An 18445-nucleotide genomic window follows, 5' to 3' on the forward strand; every position below is an offset into this window, starting at 1 on the left:
AGGTCCTTCGGTCCTTGATGTTGCGCCGACCTGTGAATTATTCTCAGCTCATCCCCCTACACTATCCCAAAATCACCCATGTGCTGAAGTAAAGGATTGTTTAAATTTCCCTAATGTGGCTGAGTTAACTACATTAGCAGGTAGTGCATTCCATACCCGAACCACTCTCTGAGTAAAGACCCTGCCTCTGACATCTGTTTAAATCTATCACCCCTCAATTTGTAGTTGTACCCCCCATACATGCTAGCGTCATCATCCGAGGAAAAAGACTTTCACTGTCTACCCTATCTAATCCTCTGATCATCTTGTATGTCTCTATCAAATCCCCTCATAGTCGCTTCTTGCCAATGAGAACAGGTTCAAGTCTCTCAACCTTTCCTCATAAGACTTTCCATCCAGACCAGGCAACATCCTGGTAAATCTCCTCTGCACTTTTTCAAGTGCTTCCACATCCTTCCTGTATTATGGGCACCAGAACTGCACACAATATTCCAAGTGTGGCCGCACCAGCATTTTGTTCAGTTGCAGCATGATATTGCAGCTCCGGAACTCAATCCCTCTATGAATGAAACCTAACACACCGTATACTGCCTTAACAGTACTATCCACCTGGGTGGCAATTTTCAGGCATCTATGTACATGGACTCCACCATCCCTCTGCACACCCACACTACCAAGAATCTTTCCATTAACCCAGTACTCTGCCTTCCTGTTATTCTTCTCAACGGCATCACCTCACATTTAGCTGCATTTAACTCCATTTGCCACCTTTCAACATAATTCTGCAGTTTATCCAAGTCCACCTGCAATCTGTAACATTCTTCCACATGGTCCATTCCACGGGATTTAGTGTCGTTTGCAAGTTTACTGATCCAGCCACCCATGCCTGCATCTACGTCATTTATAAAAATGACAAACAGCAGTGGTGCCAAAACAGATCCTTGTGGCACACCACTACTAACCTGAGTCCAGGCTGAATATTTTCCATCAGCCACCACTCGCTGCCTTCTTTCAGAAAGCCAGTTTCAAATCCAAACTCCTATATCACACTTCGTTTCATGTCTTTGCATTTTCTCCAACAGCCTACCATGTGGAACCTTATCAAAGGCTTTACTGAAGTCCATGTATATCATGTCAACTGCCCTACCCTCATCTACATGCTTGGTCACCTTCTCAAAAAACTCAGAGGTTTGTGAGACATGACCGGCCCTTGATGAAACCATGTTGACTATCTGAAATCAAATTGTTGTTTGCTCGTTGATTATAAATCTTATCTCTTATAATCCTTTCCAAAACCTTTCCTACAACAGAAGTAAGGCTCACTGGTCTATAATTAACTGGGTCATCTCCATTGCCCTTCTCGATCTCTCCATTGCCCTTATTGATCAAGGGCACAACATTTGCAATCCTTCAGTCCTCTAGTACCAAACCTGTAGAGAATGACGACTCAAATATCAAAGCCAAAGTCTCTGTTATCTCCTCCCTAGCTTCCCAGAGAATCCTCAGATAAATCCCATCCAGCCCAGTGGACTTGTCTACTTTCTGGAATTGATAACACCTGATCGTAACTAACTTCGATCCTTTCTAGTCTAATATGTTGTACCTCATTCTTCTCCTCTACAATATTCTCCTTTTCCTGAGTGAAAACTGATGAGAAATGTTCATTTAGCACCTCACCGATCTCCACAGGGTCCACACTGAACTTCCCACTTCTGTCTTTGACTGGCCATATTCCTACCCTATGCTTTTGTTTCTCACATACCTATAGAAAGCTTTCGGGTTCTCCTTTATTCTATTCACTAAAGACTGCTCATGTCCTCTCTTTGCTCTTAACTCTCTCTTTAAATCCTTCCTATCTGATATGTAACTCTCCATTGCCTCATCTGTTCCATCTTGCCTCATCAACACATAAGCCTCCTTCTTCTTCTGAACAAGAGATGCAATTTCCGCAATAAACCATGGTTCCCTTACCTTATCACTTCCTTCCTGCCTGACAGGGACATACCTGTCAAGGACATGTAATATCTGTTCATTAAACCAGCTCCACATTTCAATAGTCTGCATCTCCTGCATTTTGCGACCCCATTTTATGCATCATAATTCTTGCTGAATCGCATTATATTTGCCCCACCCCATCGATAAGGAGGAGGTTAATTAGGTAGTTTCCTGAGTTGAGGGGTTTGGTTTAACAGTAGATTGGTAATATATTCATTGGAATTCAGAAGAATGGAAAAATATAAAATAATGAATGGAATGGATAAAATAGAAGTAGAGAGGATGTTGCCACTGGCAGGTGAAGCTGGCACAAGAGGGATCATCTCAAGATGAGAGGCATCAAATTTAAAACTGAATTGAGAAGGAACTTCTTGACCTCTACGGAATTCATTGCCCAGGGAAGTAGTTGATGCTAATTCAGTAAACATTTATAAAGCTAAGGTAGGTTTTTTAAAAAAGAAATAATTAATTAAGGGATACAGTGAGAATGTGAGTAAATGGTTCTGCATCCACGAAATGATCAGCCATGGTCACATTGAATGGCAGAGCAGGCTCAAAGGGCAGGACGGCCTTCTCCTGTTCCTAGTTCTTTTGTTATGTTATGCATTCTTCCCTCACTCGACTTGGAAGTGCTGGTTCTGGATTAGTGGTGCTGGAAGAGCACAGTAGTTCAGGCAGCATCTGAGGAGCAGTAAAATCGACGTTTCGGGCAAAAGCCCTCTGTCAGGACCAAAGGCAGAGAGCCTGAAGTGTGGAGACATAAGCTAGAAGAGGGTGGGGAGAAAGTAGCATAGAGTACAATAGGTGAATGGGGGAGGGGATGAAGGTGATAGTTCAGGGAGGAGGGTGGAGTGGATAGGAGGAAAAGAAGATAGGCAGGTAGGACAAGTCATGGGGACAGTGCTGAGCCAGAATTTTGGAACTAGGGTGAGGTGGGGGAATGGGGAAATGAGGAAACTGTTGAAGTCCATATTGTTGCCCTGGGGTTGAAATGTGGACTTCAACAGTTTCCTCATTTCCCCTTTCCACACCTCACCCTAGTTACAAACTTCCAGCTCAGCAGTGTCCCCTTGACTTGTCCTACCTGCCTATCTTCTTTTCCACCTATCCACTCCACCCTCCCCACGTACCCATCACCTTCATCCCCTCCCCCACTCAACTATTGTACTCTATGCTACTTTCTCCCCACCCCCACCATCCTCGAGCTTATCTCTCCACGCTTCAGGGTCTCTGCCTTTATTCCTGATGAAGGGCTTTTGCCTGAAACGTCGATTTTACTGCTCCTCGGATGCTACCTGAACTGCTGTGCTCTTCCATCACCACTAATCCAGAATCTCGTTTCCAGCATCTGCAGTCTTTGTTTTTACCTTCGAGGTGCTGGTGTTGGAGTAGGATGGACAAAATTCAAATTAACAGAACACCATGTTATAGTCTAATGGGTTCATTTGGAAGTACGAGCTTTGCTGCTTCTTCATCAGGTGGTTGTGTGATTTTTAACTTTGTCCCTCACACTTGTAACTGATAAACAGCAACAAAAGTCATGAAGCAGTGCGCATGCTCGAGCCAACAATCGGGCCCGGGTGGGAGGAGGTTGAGCAATTCATCAACTTCACCAACACATTCCACCCTGACCTTAAATTTACCATCACCTCTGACACCTCCCTCCCCTTCCTGGACCTCTCCAACTCCATTAATGACTACCGACTTGACACTGACATTTTTTACAAACCCACCAACTCCCACAGCTACCTGGATTATACTTCTTCCCACACGACCTCTTGCAAAAATGCCATCCCATATTCCTAATTCCTCCGCCTCCGCCGTATCTGATCCCAGGAGGACCAGTTCCACCACAGAACACACCAGATGGCCTCCTTCTTTAGAGACCACAATTTCCCTTCCCACGTGGTTAAAGATGCCCTCCAATGCATCTCATCCACATCCCGCACCTCCGCCCTCAGACCCCACCCCTCCAACCGTAACAATGACAGAATGCCCCTGGTGCGCACCCTCCACCCTACCAACCTTCGCAAAACCAAATCATCCACCGACATTTCCGCCACCTCCAAACAGACCCCACCACCAGGGATATATTTCCCTCCCCACCCCTTTCCGCCTTCTGCAAAGACCGTTCCCTCCGTGACTACCTGGTCAGGTCCACGCCCCCCTACAACCCACCCTCCCATCCTCCCATCCTGACACTTTCCCCCGCAGGAACAGTAAAATCTGCGCCCACACCACCTCCCCTACCTCTATCCAAGGCCCTAAAGGAGCCTTCCACATCCAAAGTTTTACTTGCACATCCACCAATATCATTTATTGTATCCGTTGCTCCCGATGCGGTCTCCTCTACATTGGAGAGACTGGGCACCTCCTAGCTGAGTACTTTAGGGAATATCTCCGGGACACCAGCACCAATCAACCACACCGTCCCGTGGCCCAACATTTCAACTCCCCTTACCACTCTGCCAAGGACATGGAGGTCCTGGGCCTCCTTCAACCCCGCTCCCTCACCATCAGACGCCTGGAGGAAGAACGCCTCATCTTCCACCTCGGAACGCTTCAACCCCAAGGCATTAATGTGGACTTCAACAGTTTCCTCATTTCCCCTTCCCCCACCCCACCCTAGTTCCAAACTTCCAGCTCAGCACTGTCCCCATGACTTGTCCTACCTGCCTATCTCCTTTTCCACCTATCCATTCCACCCTCTCCTCCCTGACCTATCACCTTCATCCCCTCCTCCACTCACCCATTGTGCTCCATGCTACTTTCTCCCCACCCCCACCCTTCTCTAGCTTATCTCTCCACGCTTCAGGCTCACTGCCTTTATTTGGGCGTTTGCCCGAAACGTCGATTTCGCTGCTCCTTGAATGCTGCCTGAACTGCTGTGCTCTTCCAGCACCACTAATTCAGAATCTGGTTTCCAGCATCTGCAGTCAGTGTTTTTACTTCAGGTTAATGATGTCAGTGGTGGACCAATGGATAGGCAGGGGTAGAGCTGGAGGACCTGGTGGGGCAGTTGGTCCTCCAGTCAATCAGTGAATGAAGGCGGGACTTGACTATACCACGTGATCATCCTCCGCGGATGTTGGGGATGTATGCGCGGAGAGCTGTCGGTAAGGAAAGAAATAAACAGCCGGAAGCGGGAGGGAAATGGTGTTGGTATGAGAGGTTTTACAATCATTTGGTACACATCGGAAAATACAAATTTGAAACTTTCAGTCTCATTTTTCAAGCAAACGGGAAAATGCCTCGTTGAGTAATCGGCCCGAGTGAGTGCCGCCATCTTTATTCGGGGCAATGATTCACTGGACACGTGCGCGGCCGCCAGCTTTGTAGGGGGCAAAGTTCAGAGGGATGTATGTACAGCCTTCCCTGGTAAAAAGAGTCAAAGGGCAGGTTTACACAGAGCACATTCAAACCCAGAAAAATGGACTTTTTTTTTGGATTTGTTTTGTCATTCATTTAAATGATTTGGATGTGAATAGAGGCCGTATAGTTAGTAAGTTTGCAGGTGACACCAAAATTGGAGGTGTTGTGGACAATGAAGGAGGTTATCTCAGAGTACAGTGGGATATTGATCAGATGGGCCAATGGGCTGAGGAGTGGCAGATAGGATTTAATTTAAATAGATTAGGTTAGGATATCTGGTTGCCATAGGTTGGACCGAAGAAGTCTGTTTCTGTGCTAGACATTTTTGACTGTGGGATCATACAAGTGAACTCTGCTCTGCTTCACCTCTGGGTTCTCTGATGTCCACTTGTTCATTATCTAGCTTCCTCAGTCTCTCATGGGTGTATTTTTGGTCTGTATAGTATTTTACAATTACTTTCACAGCTGTTTTGTAAATGAATTGAAAAATGTAGAGCTGGAAAAACACAGCAGGTCAGGCAGCACCCGAGGAGCAGGAGAATCGACGTTTTGGGCATAAGCCCTTCTTCAGGAATGTAAATGAATTGTCCACTGCTGCCTGGCTCCTGACCATACGCTGTTCCATTATCAGGTTATTTTTTTTCCACAATATCTTTGACAGTCAAGAATTCTTTTTTCCAATAAGCGAGTGCATTTTCCTTCAATTTCCGACAGTCAAATTCTGCACCATTTTCATTCCCTGTGATTCACATTGCACTCCCTGAAACATCAACTGTGTATTTCTCCTTCCACAGAAACCAGCGATCAATGCCAAAGCCTTGTTGCCTGTGGAGAGGGTGATGTTTGACTTCCTTGTACTGCTGCAGTTTGTATGGTGAATGTGCTCCCACAACGTGGTTGGGTAAGAGACGTTACAGATTATTCACTCAGCGATATTGAAGAGTAGAAGATATCTGTACAAATCATCATGGTTTTAATTTCGCAAAAATATTATTGAGAAGTTTTGACATAAGGCTACAGATGAAGAATATTGTGTCCAGTGACCACAACCATTGCCAAATAAGCAGTTTTTCAAGAATGTCTTAAAGGAAGAAAGTAGATCTTAGAGAGTTAGAGTGGGGATTCCAGACCATGTTCCCTTGGAGTCTGTAGAAACATTCACACAGGAGAACTCAAAAATAAACACATGATTGAGAGTCTGAACTAAAATGAGTTATTGAGATATGAAAGGATGTGTGGTGCAGGGAGTTAGGAATGATTACAGCCAGGAATTAATTCAAAGGTGCGAAAGTAAATTGTTGTTGCTTATAAATGGGAGTCTTTTGATTGATCAGCAAGTTTTGGTACAAGTGAGCACTTCGGCAGTAGAGTTTTCAATATTCCTGAGATTATCGGGAGGGTGAAGGTGGGATGCTGGCCATGAGTGGGTTCAGACAATGAAATCTAGAGTCAACAAAAGGAATGAATGAGAGTTTCAGCAACTGAGCTGAGACTGTGGTGAGGTCAGGTGATATCACTGAAGTCGAAATAGTGGACTTGGAGGGGGTCTGGCCTGTCATCCTCAACTCGTTTAGCTGTTTGTCAGTTTGTGAATCAAGTCTTAACAAGCTCAGGAACTGAGTGGTCCTGGCAGAACGCAAACTGGGCATCGCTGAGCAGGTTATTGCTGAGCAGTTGCTTGACAGCACTGTTGATGACACCTTCCATCACTTCACTGCTGAGCGAGTGTGGACTGATAGAGGGGAATTGGTTGAGTTGGATCTGCCCTGTGTTTTTGTGTTGGAACATCCCTGAGCAATGTTCCACAAAGTCAGTAGGTGCCAGTGCTGGAGCAATACTTGCCTTGGTGGACAGCAAGTTCTGGAGCACAGCCAACAGTATTATTGCCAGAATATTGGCAGGGCCCATACCTTTACACTGCTTATCCATTTCGTGATCTGATTGGAAATGAGTTTTCAACCAAGTCGATTGGTCCCTCACATCACAGATATCAATGGGGAAGGCTCATACACTTGGCACTGCTGGCTGAAAATCGCTGCTAATGCTGTCCTATTATCTGTTGCATGAATGTGTGAGACCCCTCCATCTGTAAGGGTGGGGATATCTGTGATGCTTCCTCCAGTGAGTTGTTCAATTGTCTATCACTATTCTTGACTTGGTGTGTCAGAACTGCAGAACTCCGATCTAATCTATTGGCTATGGGATCACTTAGTTCTATTTGGTGTTGCTTTTGCTGTTTGGCATGCAGGTTTGGTAGCTGCACCAGGTTGGCACCTCATTTTTAGGTATGCCTTGTACTGCTCCTGACATGCCCTCCTGCATTCACCATTGAACCAGGTTTGATTCCCCTGGCTTGATGTTAATGGTTAAGTGGGGGATATCAGGCCATGAGATTTCAGATTGGGCTGGAGTACAATTCTGTTGTTGGCCCACAGTGAGACAGAAGTTGCAGGGTCAAGAGGGCTGATTGTGTGGTTGTATCTTCCAGTGCATTGGTAGATGTAATGTGGTCCATCCAGTTTCATTCCTTTGTTGAGACTGTGCAATGATTAATACAATGAGTGACTTGATGGGCCACTGTCGGGTTTCTTTCCCTCAAGGATATTGTCAATGGCAGAAAAACATCCCCACTGGTTCCATGGCAAACAGTAGATTCTTCATTCCAGTTATATTTTTCTTGAATTCAGAGCCAACCTCTACCGATTTGGGATTCGAACCTGAACTTCAGTTGTATATTTTAATATTCTTGATAAATATGACAGGTTTGTTCACTTATTTTTAGAATCACTATCACAGGTTATGTTTATTGTTTTGGAGATAAAAACACTCCATTATCCTGTCTCCTCCATCCTCCCCTCCAACAACAAGAGTGAGGAGCACATGGAGTTTCTCTGTCCATAACATTGAGACAATCCGATCAGCTGCCTCTGCTTCTTTCCTCCCTCTCCACTAGCCCACCGAGCCAAACTGCCTCACAACGGTGCTCCTCATTTTAGTCATAAATTTGCATTTCCTGGAGTCCCTTGTCAAGCCTTATTAGAGGTCATCTTGACCATTTACCCTAGTGTAGCTAAATCATGGACATTCCAAATCACTGTTTCATCCTCCTGCTTATCATCACCCCCCTCCCCTTTCGCAATTCACAGATATTGTTCCATGATCTATCTGTCTTTTCTGGTTATATCCTTCTCTCCCATTCTGCTAAAACCTAATATTTGACCTCACCATCATTGGAAATCCTGCTCCGTCTCCACTCTCCCTTTCCTTTCTGAGTTCATTGTATTTGGTGTCCCTCCAGGATCTATCCTTGGCCCGTCCTGTTTCTCACCTACACACTGCCAGTAGGTAACATCGCCCAAAAGCACTATTAGTTTTCACATGTATACACTGACAATGTCCAGCTCTCCCTCCCCATCATCCCTCTCCATTACTCCACTATTACTCAGTTATCAAACTGCTTACCACGCTTCGATTAGCTGCAATTCACTCCAATGCAACACTGTAATTGATAAACCCATTGCCTTCAGTTGCTATTCCAAATTCATTTCCCTTACTGCTGTGTCCCTCCCTCTCACTAGGAAGTGTCTGAGGCAGAACTACATTCTTCACAATATTGCTTTCATATCTGACCCCAAGGTGACCTTCTGATCAGACATCTACACAATCACAAACACCACAAATTCCAATCTCTAAAACGTTGCTTGTCTCCTTTTCACCCCAGCTCCATTGCTCCTGAAACCCTAACCTGTGTCGGTGTTGCCTTTAACTTGACAAATCTGAAACAGAACCCTTGATTCCGCGACTGACCCAGAATCTGGTTCAAGACTCACCCGTAATGGGACACATCCTCTCCATATTTACCCTGTCAAACCTCGACAGAATCCTGTATGTTTCAAAGCGATCTCCTCTCATTCTTCCAAAGTCCAGTGAGTATATTCCCAACTTATTCAGCCTTTGCTTACAGAATAATCCCTTCAAAACAAGGATCATCCCAATGGATCTTCTCTGAAATGCCTCCAATAAACTGCTCTATTTCATTAACTAAAGTGACCAAATCTGTTCACGTTACTCCAGATGTGGTCTCGCTCGCCATTTGTTTAGTTGCCCTAAGGTATATACTCCAAACTCTTATATTACAAACTCTTTGAAATAAGGGACAGCATTCCATTCCCTTTCCTGATTCCCTGTTGTAACTGTGTGCTCGCTTTCTGTGTTTCCTGCTCATTTTCCCCCAGTCCCTTTTTGGTGCAGCTTTCTACAGTTTATCCCAAGTTATACTCAATTAGCCAACTTGTTGCCCAGGTTTCCTGTGAATATCTCTCTGTAAACTGTTTATAACCTTTTGGAACTTTCCTGTTATGCCTTTTCTAGGAGATTTCCCCCCTCATTATTCGAAACATGTACTGTGAGCACTGGGCAGTGGGAAGCTTGCGCAGTTGCTATCTTTCAGGGATACTCTGTTTCATGACTGGGAGGAGCTTGCTGCCCATTGGTCAGAATGGAGACATCTTGCCCATCAAGCTGCATGAGCCTTTCACACCCATGTCTTATTGAGGAGGCACAGCGGCAGCACTGAAGGAAAGAAAAGGAAGCAAATCCTGTTCTCCATATCTCACTGAATCTTGGGACATTCTGTCCCATGTTCAGTCACATGAAGTCCCAAGGTGGAAACTCATAGAAACCCACATAAATTTGCCCTTGAAGTGCCTGCTAACCTCCACCAGGGGTAATGTGTACAGTCCTCCTGGGCCAGGAAGAGGGGATTGTATGAGTTTCAAACTTGAACTGACAGTGACGGATTTTATAAACTTGTATTAAAGGTAGATATTCTTATGGTAATCTCAGTCACTGTAACGCCAAACTCTGACAGATTTACTCAATACATCAGGACCTGGATATTCGTATTATGTGAGAGTATTGTGTTCCAGATCAATACCATTTGCTGAATAAAGGTTCTCCATTGAATCAAACCATCCTCTCAATAGATCTTCCCAAATCTTCAACATGTGTCCTGTAATCCTTGTATAATGAGCTGATGGGTGTAAGGTTTATAATTACAACGTGTAATTTTTGTAAACCACTTTGTCACAGCTCCCCAAATTTCCTTTGCTACAAGGAGAATACTCTGTTTTTCCAAATCCCTGATTCCCCAATGTCTGTTTGCTCTCTATAAGGTACACAGCAGGATTGTGTTGGAACATTCTCCACTTGCTGCATCAGTGCACCCCCCACCCCCCCAACAATATTAAAGAAAGTGAACATCCTCCAGTATAAAGTACTGTACCCGAGTGGTTTCCCATCCACCACCTTCAGCATTCTCTCTCCCCACCCTCGAGGCACAGTGGCATCACTGTGTAAAAGATCAAGTCAGCATTGTCCTACCCGACCATAGGACTGCTCTCTCATTAGAGAGAGATGTCGGTGGTGGTTAACCTGAATATTACCACAGTGCAGGCAAGGGGAGAGGTTGAAAATGAGAGTCCATTAATTGCGGATGGTTATTCTTGATGAGTATTAGCAACACACATGTCACGTGAACAATTAATCTTAAAAAAGCCCCACAAATTCTGCAACTAAAATCCCCCATTCCTTGAACCATCCTGGTAAATCTCCTGTGCCCCCTCTCAGGGACCCTGCCATCCATCACAATGTGTGGGCGATCTGTGGTTCGCACAGACCCAGCTGCTCTGAACCCTGTGGGTGATAGCATCGAGCAACAGTTGCACTAAACGTCTCTGTCAGGAAGAGAGTGAGAGACAGAAATCCCGAAGGCATTTAAAATCGATTTAGGAACACACTTGCAATGCCAAGGCTGACAGGTCTATGAGCTCTGTGCTGGAAAATGGGATTAAAATAGTCATTTGGGAGATTTCTTTACAGCAAAAACCCAATGGACCACAAAACTGTTTTCTGTAATGTAGACCACAGAAGCGTAATATAGGAGTATGACAAGCCACAATAGAAACCAGGTCAGAGAAGGTGATATTAGAATAGATGATACGGAATTGATTAATGTTTTTTGGAGGAAAACGTGACAGAGGTTAAGCGGGACATTGTGGAGCTCTGGGTGCAGGAATCTGAAATAAAAATGGGTTATCCTGAACGCTGGAATTAAAGAAAGGCACATCACAGAGATTTGTGAGGGTGGACAAGATTAAAGATCGAGAGTGTGTTGAGACTGGAGGAGATTAGAGATTGGAGGATGTTGCAGAGATTGAGATGTCTTTGATGCAGAGATAGTGATAGTTCTGAGGCTAGAGAGGAATTATAGAGACAAGGATGAGTTGTTAGCTTTCCCAACACTACCTCTTTACTGATAATGATTGTTTCTCTGTCCTCATCTGCCATTGCCTCCATAGACCTGCGACAATGAGAGTACACAGACAGTATGTTCCTGTTAAGGCCAAGGCTGGGAGGCGTCGAGAATGCTGCATGACCTGCGAAATTGAGGCTCTGGTCAAGAAAATGAAGGAAGGATATGGCAGGTACAGACCACTGGGTTGGTGTGAATCCCTAGAGGACTATAAGGGCAGTAGGAGTGTACTCGCGGAAAACCAGGAGGCGAAAAAGGGGACATGAGATAGCTTTTGGGAAGAAGCTTTAAGGAGAATCCAAAGAGATTCTACAAATACACTAAAGACAAAAGAATAACTAGGCAGAGAATAGCGACTCTCAAAGATCAACAAGACAGTAGGAGGTGGGAGAGATTCTGTAAGTATTTCATGTCAGTTTTTACTGAAAGGAGATATGGAAGTTAGAGAAATTGGGGGAATAAATAGTGATAACTTGGCAAGTGTACATATTACAGAGGAGGAGGTACTGGATGTCTTAAAATGCATAAAGGTGGATAAATCCCTGGAATCTGATCAGGTGTATCCCAGAACTTTGTGGGTAATTAGGGAAGCTTTTGCCGGGCCTCTCGCTGCGATATTTGTATCATCGATCGCCACAGGTGAGGTGCTGGAAGATTGGTGCCATTATTTGAGAAAGGTGATAAGGAAAAGCCAGGGAACTATAGACCGGTGAGCCTGAAGTCAGTGGCAGAGAAGTTGTTGGAATGGATTCCAATGACATTTACATGTCATTGGAAAAGCAAGAAAATATTAGGGAGAGTCAGCATGGCTTTGTGCATTGAAATCAGTAACTTGGACTTGAGAAAGACACAAAGTTTCATATAACACACTGGTTAGCAGGTTCAATACCATAGAATTCTGCCGAAACTAGCTGTTTGAATACGGAATTGGCCAGAAGGTCAAAGAGTCATAGATGGACAGCACAGAAACAGAGACCCGTCGGTCCAACCAGTACATGCTGATCAGATATCCCAATGCAATCTCGTCCCACCTGTCAGCACTCGGCCCATATCCTTCCTATTCATATACACATGAAGATGCCTTTTAAATGTTGCAATCGTAATGTCCACCACCACTTCCTCTGGCAGCTCATTCCATACAGGTCCCACCCTCTGTGTGAAAACGTTGTCTCTCAAGTCTCTTGAAAGTCTTTCCCCTCATACCATAAACCTATGCCCTCTAGTGCTGGGATCCCCCACGCCAGGGAAAATTCTTTGTCTATTTATCCTATCCATGCACCTCATGTTTTTACATACATAGATAAGATCACCTCTCAACCTCCGACGCTGTAGGGAATACAGCCCCAATCTATTCAACCCCCAGCCTAGCTCAAATCCTCCAACCCTGGCAAAGATCTTAGAAATCTTTTCTGAGCCCTTTCAAGTTTCACAACATACTTCCAATAGGAGGGAGACCAGATTTGTACACAACGTTCCAAAAGTGGCCTAACCAATGTCCTGTACAGCCACAACATGACCTCTCAACTCCTGTACTCAATACTTTGTCCGATAAAGGAAAGCATACCAAATGCCGCCTTCACTATCCTAACTACCTGCACTCCAAGGTCTCTTTGTTCATTAACACTCACCAGAACCTTACAATTAAGTGGATAAGTCCTGCTAAGATTTGAGTTTCCAAAATGCCAAACCTCAGCCATTCACCCATCTGATCAAGATCCCATTGTATTCTGAGGTACTATTTATCACTGTCCATTACACCTCCAGTTTTGGTGTCATCTCACTAACTATACCTCCGATGTTCACATCCAACTCATTGATATAAATGACGAAAGGTAGTGGATCCAGCAGTGATCCTTGTAACACTCCACTAGTCACAGGCCTCCAGTCTGAAGAGCCAGTTCTGTATCCAAATGGCTATTTCTCCCTATATGCCATGAGCTCTAACCTTGCTGAGAAGTCAGTGTCATAGTGGAGGGTGCTTTTTGGACTGGAAGCCTGTGATGAGCAATATGCTGTCAGGCTGGGTGCTGGGTCCACTGCTTTTTGCCATTTATATAAATGATGTCTATGTGAATATAGGAGCTATGGTTCGTAGGTTTACAATAGACACCAAAATTGGAGGTGCAGTGGACAGCAAAGTTACCCGAGAGTACAATGAGACTCCAATCAAATGGGCTGAGGAGTGGCAGATGCAGTTTAACTTAGATAAATATGAGGTTCTGCATTTTGGAAAAGCAAATCAGGGCAGGACTTCTACACTTAATGCGAAGGTCCTGGTGAGTATTGCTGAACAAAGAGATCTTGGAGTGCAGGTTCATAGTTCCTTGAAAGTGGAATCATAGATAGGCAGGGTAGTGAAGAAAGTGTTTGGTGTACTTGCCTTTATTGGTCTGTGCATTGAGTACAGGAGTTGTGACGTCATTTTGAGGCTGTACAGGACATTCATTCAGCCACTTCTGGAATTCTGCTTTCAGTCCTGGTCTCCCCGCTATTGGAATGATATTGTGAAACTTGAAAGGATTCAGAAAAGATGCAAAGATGTTGCCAGGGTTGAGGGATTGAGCTACAGGGAGAGGCTGAATAGACTGAAGCTGTTTTCACTGGAGAATCGGATGCTGAGAGGTGACCATAGAGGTTGATAAAATCGTGAGGGACATGGATAGGGTAAACAGCCAGGGTCTTATTCCTGTTTAGGTGAGTCCAAAACTAGAAAGCACAGGCATGAGGGAAAAGATTGAAAAAGGATATTAGGGGCAAAGTTTCAAGCTGAACATGGCACGTGTATGGAATGAGCTGCCAGAGAAAGTGTGGAGGCTGGTACAGTTACAACATTTAAAAGGCATCTCATTGGATACGTGATTGGGAAAGGTTTAGAAGGCTATGGGCCAACTGCTGGCATATGGGACGAGATTAATTTAGGATATCTAATCAGCATGGACAAGTTGGACTAAAGGGTCTGTTTCTGTGCTGTACATCTCTATGGCACTAATAAATTAAAATTAAGATTTAGCAGAAGGTCAGACAATTCTCCTTGGAGCTGAGAAGGTTAAGCAGTGATTTTGACCAGGAGTTGATTTGTTTCCAGGGTATTTCATTTACAGAGAGACAGAGTGAGAAATTTTTAATGTCACAATTTTTAGTAACTATTTTCAGGTAACTGGCAAATAATGCAGGTTAAAAATGTGAAGATTATTTTACTCACTAAGTTCTGAGCTTCTGGAACAGTTTGACTGAGAGCTGGATGCAGATTCAGTAGTTATTGTCAAAACAAATTTGAAATTTAACTTTTTTAAGGAAGGATTTGGAGGGCTATATCCAAATGGGAGGTGAGTTGGGACTGACTGGCACCATCTCCAGAGGGAGAGAGTACAGCCCCAATGGGCTGAATAGCCCCCAGCCCCTGTGCTCTGTGATACTGACCCATTCACTGTGAATGATGAAGCTCATCACAGGGTAGAGCTGTAGAGATGTACAGCATGAAAATAAACCCTTTGGTTAAACTGGTCCATGCTGACCAGATATCCCGACTTAATCTAGTCCCATTTGCCAACACTTGGCACATATCACTCTACATACTGGATTAGTGGTGCTGGAAGAGCACAGCAGTTCAGGCAGCATCCAACGAGCAGCGAAATCAACGTTTCGGGCAAAAGCCCTTCATCAGGAATAAAGGCAGTGAGCCTGAAGCATGGAGAGATAAGCTAGAGGAGGGTGGGGGTGGGAGAGAGGAGCATAGAGTACAATGGGTGAGTGGGGGAGGAGATGAAGGTGATAGGTCAAGGAGGAGAGGGTGGAGTGGATAGGTGGAAAAGAAGATAGGCAGATCTGTCAAAAACTATATGTACAACAAACTTTTATCCACCCACCTCCATAACCAGCGCTCCTCAAACATTCCAGAAGATTCCCCTGGCCTCGGAAACGCCATTAGCCATGCGGCTGACGCAGCTACCACCCCCACGCTGAGTGATGATGTCACTTCCGCTCACATCATGGCCACTCCCACAGCCACTTCCGGCCCTCACATCATCGCTGATGCCACATGCTCAGTAACTCCCGCCACCCCTACTGCCATGATCACCACCACTTCCGCCCCCCACCAGTGCCACTCACCTGCATTCTGCTGACACGGCCCCCACAGACCCCACTGTCACTTTCCCCACCCCCCCCCCAGAACCCCGAGGGCAACATTACCCCTGCTCATGCCTCCACCCCCATTCCCCCCACCATCACACCAACTTCAGGTACTGGCTCCGACCCCACTCCCAGCTCCACACCCACACCAGATCCCAGCTCCCGGCCCTGCCGAGTTTTCACCATCCCCCCAGACCTCCCACTCACTGAGGACGAACGATCAGTCCTCAGCAAAGGACTCCCCTTCATCCCCCTCCGTCCACGCATCAATGAATTTAATACACGACTTGACATCGAACAAATCTTCCGTCGCCTCCGCCTCCGAGCTTACTTTCACAATCAGGACTCCCGCCCAACTTCCGAGGACCCCTTCGCCAACCTCCAACACACTGCATCCACTTGGACACCCCGCGCTGGCCTATTCCCTGCCCTCGACCTCTTCATTTCCAACTGCCGCCGGGACATTAACCGCCTCAAACTGTCGTCCCCCCTCCCCCACTCCAACCTCTCACCCTCACAACGCGCAGCCCTCCAATCCCTCTGCTCCAATCCCAACCTCACCATCTAGCCAGCGGATAAAGGGGGCGAAGTGGTCGTCTGGCGCACTGACCTCTACACTGCTGAAGCCAAACGCCAACTCGAGGACACCTCGTCCTACTGCCCCCTCGACCATGACCCCACCCTCATCACCAAACCACCATCTCCCAGACCATACAGAACCTCATCACCTCAGGAGATCTCCCACCCACAGCTTCAACCTCACAGTCCGGGAACCCCGCACTGCCCGGTTCTAACTCCTTCCCAAGATCCACAAGCCTGACCACCCTGGCCGACCCATTGTCTCAGCATGCTCCTGCCCCACTGAACTCATCTCTACCTACCTTGACACTGTCCTATCCCCCCTAATCCAGGAACTCCCCACATACGTTCGAGACACCACCCACGCCCTCCACCTCCTCCAAGACTTCCGTTTGCCTGGCCCCCAACGCCTTATCTTCACCATGGATATCCAATCCCTCTACACCTCCATTCGCCATGACCAGGGCCTCCAAGCCCTCCGTTTTTTCCTCTCCCGACATCCCCAACAGTACCCTTCCACTGACACTCTCATTCGTTTGGCCGAACTGGTCCTCACCCTTAACAATTTCTCCTTTGAATCCTCCCACTTCCTCCAGACCAAAGGCGTAGCCATGGGCACACGTATGGGCCCCAGCTATGCCTGTCTCTTTGTTGGCTATGTAGAACAGTTGATCTTCCGTAATTACACCAGCACCACTCCCCACCTCTTCCTCCGCTACATTGATGACTTCATTGGCGCCACCTTGTGCTCCCGCGAGGAGGTTGAGCAATTCATCAACTTCACCAACACATTCCACCCTGACCTTAAATTTACCTGGACTATCTCTGACACCTCACTCCCCTTCCTGGACCTCTCCATCTCCATTAGTGACGACCGACTTGACACTGACATTTTTTACAAACCCACTGACTCCCATAGCTACCTGGATTACACCTCTTCCCACCCTATCTCTTGCAAAAATGTCATCCCGTATTCCCAATTTCTCCGCCTCCGCCGTATCTGCTCCCAGGAGGACCAGTTCCACCATAGGACACACCAGATGGCCTCCTTCTTTAGAGACTGCAATTTCCCTTCCCACGTGGTTAAAGATGCCCTCCAACGCATCTCATCCACATCCCGCACCTCCGCCCTCAGACCCAACCCCTCCAACCATAACAAGGACAGAACGCCCCTGGTGCTCACCTTCCACCCTACAAATCTTCGCATCAACCAAATCATCCACCGACATTTCCGCCACCTCCAAAAAGACCCCACCACCAGGGATATATTTCCCTCCCCACCCCTTTCCGCCTTCCGCAAAGACCATTCCCTCCATGACGACCTGGTCAGGTCCACACCCCACTACGATCCACCCTCCCATTCTGGCACTTTCCCCTGCCACCGCAGGAACTGTAAAACCTGTGCCCACACCTCCTCCCTCACCTCTCTCCAAGGCCCTAAAGGAGACTTCCACATCCATCAAAGTTTCACCTGCACATCCACCAATATCATTTATTGTATCCGTTGCTCCCCACGTGGTCTCCTCTACATTGGGGAGACTGGGCGCCTCCTAGCAGAGCGCTTTAGGGAACATCTCTGTGACCCCCACACCAATCAATCCAAACCGCCCCGTGGCCCAACCTTTCAACTCCCCCTCCCACTCTGCCGAGGACATGGAGGTCCTGGGCCTCCTTCACCGCCGCTCCCTCACCACCAGACGCCTGGAGGAAGAACGCCTCATCTTCCGCCTCGGAACACTTCAACCCCAGGGCATCAATGTGGACTTCAACAGCTTCCTCATTTCCCCTTCCCCCACCTCATCCTAGTTTCAAACTTCCAGCTCAGTTACTGTCTCCTTGACTTGTCCGACCTGCCTATCTTCTTTTCCACCTATCCACTCCACCCTCTCCTCCTTGACCTATCACCTTCATCTCCTCCCCCACTCACCCATTGTACTCTATGCTACTCTCTCCCCACCCCCACCCTCCTCTAGCTCATCTCTCCATGCTTCAGGCTCACTGCCTTTATTCCTGATGAAGGGCTTTTGCCCGAAACGTTGATTTCGCTGCTCGTTG

The sequence above is a fragment of the Chiloscyllium punctatum genome, chromosome 18 (genome assembly GCF_047496795.1).
Source record: "Chiloscyllium punctatum isolate Juve2018m chromosome 18, sChiPun1.3, whole genome shotgun sequence".
Lineage (NCBI taxonomy): Eukaryota > Metazoa > Chordata > Chondrichthyes > Orectolobiformes > Hemiscylliidae > Chiloscyllium > Chiloscyllium punctatum.